We start from the raw sequence: 10437 nt of genomic DNA, 5'->3' as shown, positions 1-10437 counted from the left end.
AAGAAATGTTTTTTTTCCCATGTTTTCAAAGGCTAGGTTGAGTCATTGTCTGCCATCACTGCCTCCAGAACACGGCCCCCCTCTTAGGCTGGCAAACGAGGTTCGGTGACTCGGCAATCCAGTGTCACTTTTTCAGCCAGTCTCTTGTTTTCTGTTTTGATGTATTCCATGCTCCAATTAAATTGGTCCACACGTCTTTTTGCACATTCATCCCTCAGTCTCCCACATTGGTGCCTTTGAGTAGGCTTTCCCCTCTTTCAATGCCCTGCACAATATTCCCACACAGCCTCTCCTCTAATTTCCCTGCTTAGAGGTAATGCTCCCTCCTCAGTACTTGAAGAATTGGCTGTGACATTCGTTGTCTCGCCTTAAGTCATTTGTGTTCCCGACATAGCACAGCTACTATAGGCAGAGTTCCTCTGGCACGTGATCTGTGGATGCGTATCTGTCATCTTCGGCTCCCTCATGATGGTTAGCACACAGCCTAGCCTATTCACCCATGTAACAAATATTTACTGAGCATCTACGATACCATCTGCAAGCTTGAGCCAAGTGTTGGGGACAGGGCAGTGAATGTACAGATAGATTCTAGTTCCCATGGAACATAGAGGATCTTGGGAAGAGGTAGGTATTAAATAAGAAACAGAAATGAATATGTATATAGTATTTTCATGGAGAAAATATGTAACCCTAGGCAAACATACAGTAATGTGAAGGTCAACCAGGGTGCTATGAAAGAGAATAGCAGGTGTAATCTGATTCAAATAGGGATGAACTCACTTTAAGAGATCTGGGAATGGAGGAAAGTCTTTTTTTTTTTTTTAATTTTTCATTTTTAAGTCATCTCTACCTTCCCAGAGATAGTCTCTTTCTTTTTTTAAAGATGTTTTATTTTTAACTAATCTCTACCTCCAACATGGGGCTTGAACTCACAACTCTGAGATGAAGAGTCACATGCTCCTTGGATTGAGCCACGGCCTGGCCCTGGAGATAGTCACTCTTGTGTGGAGTCCTGAGGAGGAGAGGAGGGGAGCGGAGGAGGGGTGGGATGGAGGGGTGAAGGGTGGGCAGCACACACTTACAAGGCCTGCAGGGCTTCCTGAGGGGTTTGGGTTCTGTTCCAGGTGCAATGGGAAGCCATGGCAGCCATTAGAGATTAAAGTGACCCTCATGTTTGTTTAAAATAGTCTTAGTGGGGTCACAGGAGGGGAGAAGAGCCATCAGTGGGGGGGCGCATGCAGGTTTCTAGAAGAGACGTTGGAGCCCGAGAGGAGGGTGGCGGCGAGTGGACCCGGTGCAGAGGCTCAGGGCGGGTGGGCACCAGAAGCCGGGCCGAGGGGACGCGGGGCCCCCAGTGACCAGCGCCGGAGCTGGGTACACACCCTGGGCCCCGGGGACACCGGCTGGGCACTGGCTGCACAGCCCGGGCCACCATCCGCCGCAGGCTGCACCCAAGAAGGGGCCCTGCATGTCCCTGGGGTGAGGGCGGCTCCCAGGGGGAGACAGGCCCAGCCCAGAGCCCCGAGCCTCCGACGGTCAGCAGGCGGACCTGCAGCCTGCGCCTACAGGGGGCACGTCCCAGGCACCCGCTACAGCCCAAAACCATTCCCCACAGTCAGGGCTTGAGTGGTGTGGTGCCCTCACCTGCAGGAGAGGAGGCCAGACCGCCTGGCAGAGGGGTCAGGGCTTGGGTGACGGGGTCCCCTCACCTGCAGGAGAGGAGGCCAAGCTGCCTGGCCAAGGGGTCAGGGCTGGGTGACACAGTCCCCTCACCTGCAGGGAAGGCCAGGTGGCCTGGTCAAGGGGTCAGGGCTGGGTGATGTGGTCCCCTCACCTGCAGGGAACGAGGCCAGGCTGCCAGGTGGAGGTCAGGGCTTGGGTGACGAGGTCCCCTCGCCTGCAGGAAAGGAGGCCAGGCTGCCTGGCCAAGGAGTCAGGGCTTGGATGATGGGGTCCCCTCACCTGCAGGAGAGGCCAGGCTGCCTGGCCAAGGGGTCAGGGCTGGGTGACGCGGTCCCCTCACCTGCAGATCCTGCACAGGGCGTTCACCTGTCACTGTGATTGCGTCACCTGTTAGCCCTTTGCCCCCACGATTCCTTAGGCCCAGTAGTTTGGGTGCTGCGCTGAGCATGGAAAGGGGGAATGGTTTTCTCCGAGGCTACCGAGGGGTGGTCCGCCGGTGCCCCCGACCTGCCGTCACTTTTCCAGAAGCAAGCACTTCATCCTGGACCGTTCTTCTTCCACTTCCACCGCATGTGTTCAGCCGACTGGTGGGACTCGCCTGAACCCAGGAGACGCCGAGGTGAGGTGGGAACCACGGGGGCAGGAGGCACTGGGACAGGGCCTTCAGCAGACTCAGCGGAGGCCATGCAACCTCTGCTTTGGGGCCTGGAAAGCAGGACCACATTCTGCACGTACTGGGCAGATGATCGCATGGGGAATAATGGTCTGACCCTGCCTACCGCCCGGGAGACCCCCTCACGCGCTGGCGGGAGGCATCATAGGCTCCCGGGCTCTAGAGCACGGCCATGAGTTGGGCTCAGGCCCCTGATCGCTGGGGTTTGCTGTCTGCTTGAGCTGAGCCAATGTGCTCTTGGGTGATTTACTTACTTAACCTCTCACCGGTTTCCTTATGACCCTATGATAGCATCTATTTCTCAAGATTTGGGGAGAAGGATACAATGAAAAGGCCTGGATGAAATCTGCCTGTCACATAGTAAATGATCAGTGAGTGATTATTAATTATGCAAGACTATCTTGGCCCAGCAGAGCCAACCCAAGTGGGACCCAAGACTTCCCTGGGAGTATTACACACGCCATCATGAAGCCTAGAAATACTGGGACTTTATATAATGCAGAAGTGTGTGCATATTGTGAAACTTTACTAAAGTGAATCAGCTTTTACTAATTGTCTAGCACACTCACACACAGATATAATCGCACTTATTCTTTGTCACAACCCCAGTTGTTTTAATCTCTTTTACAGATGAGGAAATAGACTTAAAACAATAGGTAACTGGTTCGGGCAAAGCCGGCACCCGCAGATTTGAATAGGCTTGCAGCTGAAGGGGGCTGTCCTTTATTCAACAGGGACTTTTTTTTTTTTTTTAAGATTTTATTTATTTATTCATGAGAGACACAAAGACAGAGAGAGAGGTGGAGACACAGGCAGAGGGAGAAGCAGGCTCCACGCAGGGAGCCCGATGTGGGATTTGATCCTGGGACTCCAGGATTCCTGCCCTGGGCCAAAGGCAGGCACTAAACTGTTGAGCCACCCAGGGATCCCCAAAACAGGGACTTTAAAACCTTTTTCTCTTCTGAGACCTTAAACGATTCAAACAGTTACAGCAGGTGTCCTCAACACAAGGACATGACATTTGGTTTCCTTTGATACCAGAAAATAAACATAGTTTTGTTTATTTTTAAAAAGTATCACCAGCCTGCCCCTGCTGCTGTTCCTCCCAGGAAAGATATCATTTTTGCCATCCCTCAAATTTATAATAACTTTAAAAAAGATTATTCAAAACTGCTTTTCTCAGGGCACCTGGGTGGCTCAGTTGGTTGAGCAGCTGCCTCCGGCTCAGGTCCTGATCTTAGGGTCCTGGGACTGAGCACCACATTGGGCTCCCTGCTCAGCAGGGAGTCAGCTTCTCTCTTTTCCTCTGCCCATTCCTACCATTTGTGCTCTCCCTCTCTCAAATAAATAAAAAATATATTTTTAAAAACTGCTCTCCTCCCCGCCCAGGGGCACTTAACTCTAATACCAAAAGGCTGAAAAACTGTGTAATAATTAGGATTTGGTTTATTTGCAAGTAACAGGGACTCCATTTGTGTGGGTTTAAACACATACGAGTTTATTCTCACATATGAAAGAAATCCAGAGGTAGGCAGCTCAGGCTGGTGGAGTCACTGAAGTCTTCATGGACACAGACTTCTTTTTCCTCCACTGTGAATTGTTTCTGATGTTGACATTAGCTTTTGCCTCAAACTGGCTCCTGGAGCTCCAGCCATCACAACTGCATTCTAGGCAGCGAGAAGAGGGAAGGAGTGGAAAAAGGTTCTCTTCCAAGGAGCAATTTTTGGATATCCCACACAACATGCCTGCTTACTTCTCTGTTAATGGAGAAGCAATGGGAGATGGTTGTATATGTAATTCAGGTTTTCTTTCTCTGACCCTCCACTCACTGCATCCTTGACCAAGTCATATCCATGCTCTCTTTTTTCTCCTTCGAGAACAAACCTATTATATATTCATTATAAAAGATATGAAAGGTTCAGAAATGGAAATACAGAAAATGAAAATCCCCCATCATCACACCTTTCAGAGATGACCGTTGTTAACAGTTTGATACGTATTCTTCTACAATCTTATGTTTTTAAAAAAATAATTTAAAAATTGTAAAGATATTAAAATATTTGACACCTCTACTTACTAGTTTTTCAGGGCTATTATAACAAAGACCACAGATGGGGGAGGCTTAAACAAAGGAAATGTCTTTTCTTCCCCCTCCTTTTTTTTTTTAAAATAATTTTACAGCACTATCAAAGTTTGATTATTGTAAGTTGACCAAACCATATCATTTCTTAAGAAGTGACTGTTTTTTTTTTTTTTTAGTTTTTTTTTCTTTTTTTAGAGAGAAAGAGAAGGAGAGAGAGAGAGAGAGAGAGAGAGAGAGAGAGAGCATAAGCAGGGGGAGCTGCAGAGGAAGAGAGAGAAGATGATGCCCTGCTGAGCAGGGAGCCTGATGTGGGACTCAATCCCAGGACTCTGAGATCACGACTTGAACCAAAGGCAGACTCTTAACCGACTGAGCCACCCAGGTGCCCCAGAAATTTATTTTATGATTCTAGAGGCTAGAAGTTTGAGATCAAGTGGCAGGTGTGGACAGGATTGGCTCCTGAGATCTCCCCTTCCCTTTTACATGGCCCTTCTCTCTGTGCCTGTGTCCTGAGGTCACACTGGGTTCAAGCCCAGCCTAATGGCCTCATTTTCTTTTTTTTTTTCTATTTCATTTTATTTTTTATTTTTTAATTTTTTAATTTATTTTTTATTGGCGTTCAATTTGCCAACATATAGCATAACACCCAGGGTTCATCCTGTCAAGTGCCCCCCTCAGTGCCCGTCACCCAGTCACCCCCACCCCCTGCCCACTTCCCCTTCCACTACCCCTTGTTCGTTTCCCAGAGTTAGGAGTCTCTCATGTTTTGTCTCCCTTTCTGATATTTCCCACTCATTTTTTCTCCTTTCCCCTTTATTCCCTTTCACTACTTTTTATATTCCCCAAATGAATGAGACCATATAATGTTTGTCCTTCTCCGATTGACTTACTTCACTCAGCATAATACCCTCCAGTTCCATCCACGTCGAAGAAAATGGTGGGTATTCATTGTTTCTAATGGCTGAGGAATATTCCATTGTATACATAGACCACAGCTTCTTTATCCATTCATCTTTTGATAGACACCGAGGCTCCTTCCACAGTTTGGCTATTGTGGACAATGCTGCTAGAAACATCGGGGTGCAGGTGTCTCAGTCTTTCACTGCATCTATATCTTTGGGGTAAATCCCCAGCAGTGCAATTGCTGGGTCCTAGGGTAGCTCTATTTTCAATTCTCTGAGGAATCTCCACACAGTTTTCCAGGGTGGCTGTACCAGTTCACATTCCCACCAACAGTGCAAGAGGGTTCCCCTTTCTCCACATCCTCTCCAACATTAGTTGTTTCCTGCCTTGTTAATTTTCCCCATTCTCACTGGTGTGAGGTGGTATCTCATTGTGGTTTTGATTTGTATTTTCCTGATGGCAAGTGATGCAGAGCATTTTCTCATGTGCGCGTTGGAATGGCCTCATTTTCACTTAACCTCTTTACTTTGAAGATGCCATCTCCAAATACAGCCACGTTCTGAGACCCTGGGGGTTAGGACTCCAACATGTGAGTTTTGACAGACACAATCCCGCCCCAACAGACGCAGAATGTATATGATACACAAAAGCTGTGAAACACAAGAGTGAAATGAATACCCGCCAATCCACCACCCAACATAAATACAAAACAGCCAATTTCCTACATCTTCATCTGAATCCCATTCCCCTAAACTCCCAAAGGTAAGGGCTGTCTTCAATCTAATTAAAAAAAAAAAAAAAAAAGATTCTCTCGGTCACTGCCTTCTAAGGCTCAGTCTTCTGCAGACCAGAATAGTGCCGTGAGGCCCTCTTCTAAGCGGCCCCTCCTCTGTGCCTGTGGCCAGCTCCACTCTGGAATGATTTTCAAAAGCATAAATCAGATTCTGTTTTGTTTTGTGCTTTTTCCTTAAACACTCTGCAGAGGCTTCCCCTTGCAATGAATGCGAGGCCCTGTGTGGTCACTCTGTACCCCCTTCATTCCAGCAACCTCAGCCTTCTGTGGTCCTTGAGGTCCTCATCCTCCTCAGGGCCTTGGCGATCTTCCTTTTGCCTGGGGATGCCCTTCCGAGCCCTTCACACGGCTGTCCTCTTGTCATTACTCACATGGTGCCTGCTCAGCAAAGCCTTTCCTGACCACTATCTAAAGTACCAATCGGGGCACCTGGGTGGCTCAGTCGGCTGAGCATCTGCCTTCTGCTCAGGTCACGATCCCGGGGTCCTGGATGGAGCCCCACATCGGGCTCCCTGCTCGGCGAGGAGCCTGCTTCTCCCTCTCCCTCTGCTGCTCCTCCTGCCTGTGCTCTCTCTTGGGCTCTCAAATAAATAAATGAAATCTTAAAAAAAAAAAAAAAAAACACCACCAACAAAGTACCAATCCTCTCATTACTCCACTCCATTGCCCTTTGTTCTCTGGGCAACCCATCATTACCTGTAAGTACCCTCCTGAGATCACAGGCTGCACCAGAGCAGGGCCTTCCTTTGTTGCCAGATTGTTCCTGACCTAGGGGTTGTGGTGATAAAGTGAGTGACAATGTAGTTTGAAGCAGGCATCACACAGGCAGACCGATTGTTTCCAGTAAAGGACCATGCAGATGCCTGACAGCTGTACCTCTCATCCTTATATAATGCAGCTGGCCCCATAATGACCACCTCAGTTGCCCCATTTTTTGATGTTGCTGAGAGGCAACTGCTTGGTTTGCCTGAGAATGAAGGCGTTAAAATCCCCTCAGAAGACTTTGCAGATGTGTCCTTAATGCTTGTAGCTTTTCAGCTGCTCCTATATAAAGCATGGATTAGGCACAGGAGCCTTCTAGTGGCCAGGACACTAGATGTGCAGCCTAGAACGTAAAGTTTAAATCCCAGTGTCAACCCTTACCTGCTGGATGGTCTTCTGTGCTACAAGTTTGGCAGGGGACCCTTAGAATAGCCCATCCCACTCCAAAAGGTTGTAGGGAGGACTGACAAGAAGATGAGTGTGAGTGTTGTTTGTACACTACAAAATAGCTGTCAGGTGACATTGTGGGTTTACATTTGTGTGCTGCTGGATGAACAACGATGAAGAGTATCTGATGACTGAATCCTGTTAATAGGGGAACAGTTAAATAAACGATGGTTCAATGGCACGCAGAACACTACACAACTGTTGGAAAGCCAGGGTGGCTGGGGCACCCACCTGGCTCAGTCGGTGGAGCATGGGACGCTTGGTCTTAGAGTCGTGAGTTCAAGCCCCACATTGGGTGTAGAGATTACTTAAAAAAAAAAATCTTAAAAAAACAAAACAAGGGAGCTCTTACATAGTGACATAGAAAGATGTCCATGATATATTATGGAGAGAAAACAAGGTAAAAAAATTTGTAATTCTGACTATGCATGTATATGCATAGAGAAGTCACTTGGAGGATGATATACTAAACTGTTAGTGGTATGTTTTCTGGGGGGAGGGTGGAATCTGAGATACTTTCCCGGATTTCTCTGTTTCTTTAGATTGGCTCAACATCTAAGCAATTTAAGAGCGTTGTATTCACAACTGGCCAAGGACAAACATCAATGATTACCTAGCTTCCTTCTGGAAGTTTCGTGGCCCTCAGGTCTGAGTGAGGGTAACATTGCCTTGGAGAACGAAGGTGGCTAAGGTGGGAGCTTGCAGAGTCACAGACAATAATAAAGACAAGCTACTCCAACAGCCTCATGTGCAGCATTCGCAAAACAAAAAGCAAAGCAGAAGCTGTTATAAGACCCGCAAACGATTCACAGCTGTGCTTCTGCAGGAAGGAGAAGGGTCAAAACCATGCTGTTGGGCGATTTTCAGATGCTGGTTCCTCAGATTAAAGACCTGCTTCCTACACACCCTCATGGTAGTCTCCCAAAGGTCACGACATTCATATACCTCAAATGTAGCTGGGCCTAGAGGAAGAGAAGTTGCCTTCAGCTCCCCGCTTGCCCTCCCCCCACGGTGGACTCCTCTGCCCTCCACAAGCAGATGGCAGAAGGCGGCCAGTTCTCCATATCAGATTCAGAGAGTCACGTCTTCCTTGTGACAGACGGGCAACTTCGGGGCAAGCCAGCTGGCTGACACTTCATCTTTCTGGAGATGGAGCCGGGATTCTTCCTGATTTGGAAGTTTGGAAACCAGTGCCTAGTGCTAGTTTGGAAAACCAGTGCTAGTTTGGAAACCAGTGCCACTTAACCAGGAAGCTTCTGGAAGATCCAGCTTGGACACGTGGACGCTCTGGTATGGTAGGCCTTCTTAGAGGGAGATGACGGCGTTTCTCAGGGTGACCACCTCGCTCTCACACAACGGTTTCAGACCCGGGCCACATTGATCCGCTGCTGCAACGTCAAACGCTTTGGCTCTGAAGTCCAGCACGACCGCATCAGATGCCCTGCTGTAACTTATTTTCTCACTAGGAAGAGAAGACTACTCGTATTTTTAGTTCTTAGAGAGGAATCGAAGCACCCTTTTGGCTCGAATAGCAATACATGGTCACTGAAGACAATTTGGAAAATATGGAAAAAGGAATAATCACCCCTGCACACGATCCTCTGCAAACATCTCCTTAAAGGCCACCACTGCTACGTTGTCACCTTCGATGGCATTTTTCCCCATTTTCCCCCCTCCATACATATTAAATCACACACATACACATACAGAACCTATTTTACACTTAACACTGTATTCTTAGTATTTTCCTGTGGCAAAGTTACTCTTCAAAAGCGATTTTTTCTTAAAAATATTTTTCCTGAAAAAAAAAATATTTCTCCCAGGGCGCCTGGGTGGCTCAGTGGATTACATGTCTGCTTTCGGGTCACGTCATGATCTCAGGGTTCTGGGATGGAGCCCTGCATTGAGCTCCCTGCTCAGCAAGGAGTCTGCTTCTTTTCCCTCCGCCTCTCCTCCTCCCCCTGCTCTCTCTCAAATAAATAAAAAAATCTTAAAAAAAAAAAAAATTCTCCCAAGGATATAAGCAAAGCATTTTCTCTAAAGAAAATAATGAAAAGCAAAACTTGTTTCCTGTGTTCCCACAGCTGGAAACAGACATCAGTAACCATTCAGAACATACCCTCCCCTCCCGAGGTATTTTTTTTCCATTGTATATGCATTTTCTTTAAAAAATAATTGGGTTCAGGCACCTGGGTGGCTCAGTGGTTGAGCATCTACCTTTGGCTCAGGGTGTGAACCCGGGGTCCTGGGATCGAGTCCCGCATCGGGCTCCCTGCTGGGAGCCTGCTTCTCCCTCTGCCTGTGTCTCATGAATGAATAAAATCTTATTAAAAAGATTGGATTAAAAGCATATATACTTTACGCTTTTCCCCCATCTGGTATCTTTCCATGATTAAATATTCTGCTTGTGACACATGGCTGATCATCTACATAACCATTATTGCAAGACTGGGTATTTAGGTTCTTTGTAATTTTTCTATTAAAATATCGTGGTAGTTATCATTCCTTTAGACTTTCCTTAGATTTCTAAAGCCCAATTAGAGGCTGTGAATACTTCCACAGCACTTCCAGAAATGTAGTTTCTCCTACCAGTTCGAGTGGCAGCCTCTTCTCACTTGCGTTATTTTTAAAGATTTTGTCAATTTCATAGGTACAAAAGTATCTTGTTACTTCTCTATTATGGGTGAGGGTGAACTTAGTTTTATTCATTTGCATTTCCCTTTTTAAAAATTATTATTCACAAGTCTGTTACTACTTAATATCCCTTCTTAGAGGATTATATTCACGGATTCTTTTTTTAAGATTTATTTGGGAGAGAGTAGGGGAGGAGCAGTTGGAGACGGAGAGGATCTCTCGGAAAATTTTTAGTACTACTTTCCATTCCAACCCACTGAGGAATGGGATGATTCTGTTATTTTTTGGCCAGAAATTGCTTGATCCTGCAAGTCTCAGGAGATGTGGCAAGGAAGAGTCAGGTGCACACACCACGAGGACAGAGTGAGGGCAGAGGGCCGCATCTCTGACCTGGAGTGCGTCAGAGTGAAGATAACACCCCATCTCCAACGACACAGATTTACTGCAAAGAATGATCCA

The sequence above is a fragment of the Vulpes lagopus genome, chromosome 11 (genome assembly GCF_018345385.1).
Source record: "Vulpes lagopus strain Blue_001 chromosome 11, ASM1834538v1, whole genome shotgun sequence".
NCBI lineage: Eukaryota > Metazoa > Chordata > Mammalia > Carnivora > Canidae > Vulpes > Vulpes lagopus.
This window is presented reverse-complemented; position numbering follows the sequence as displayed.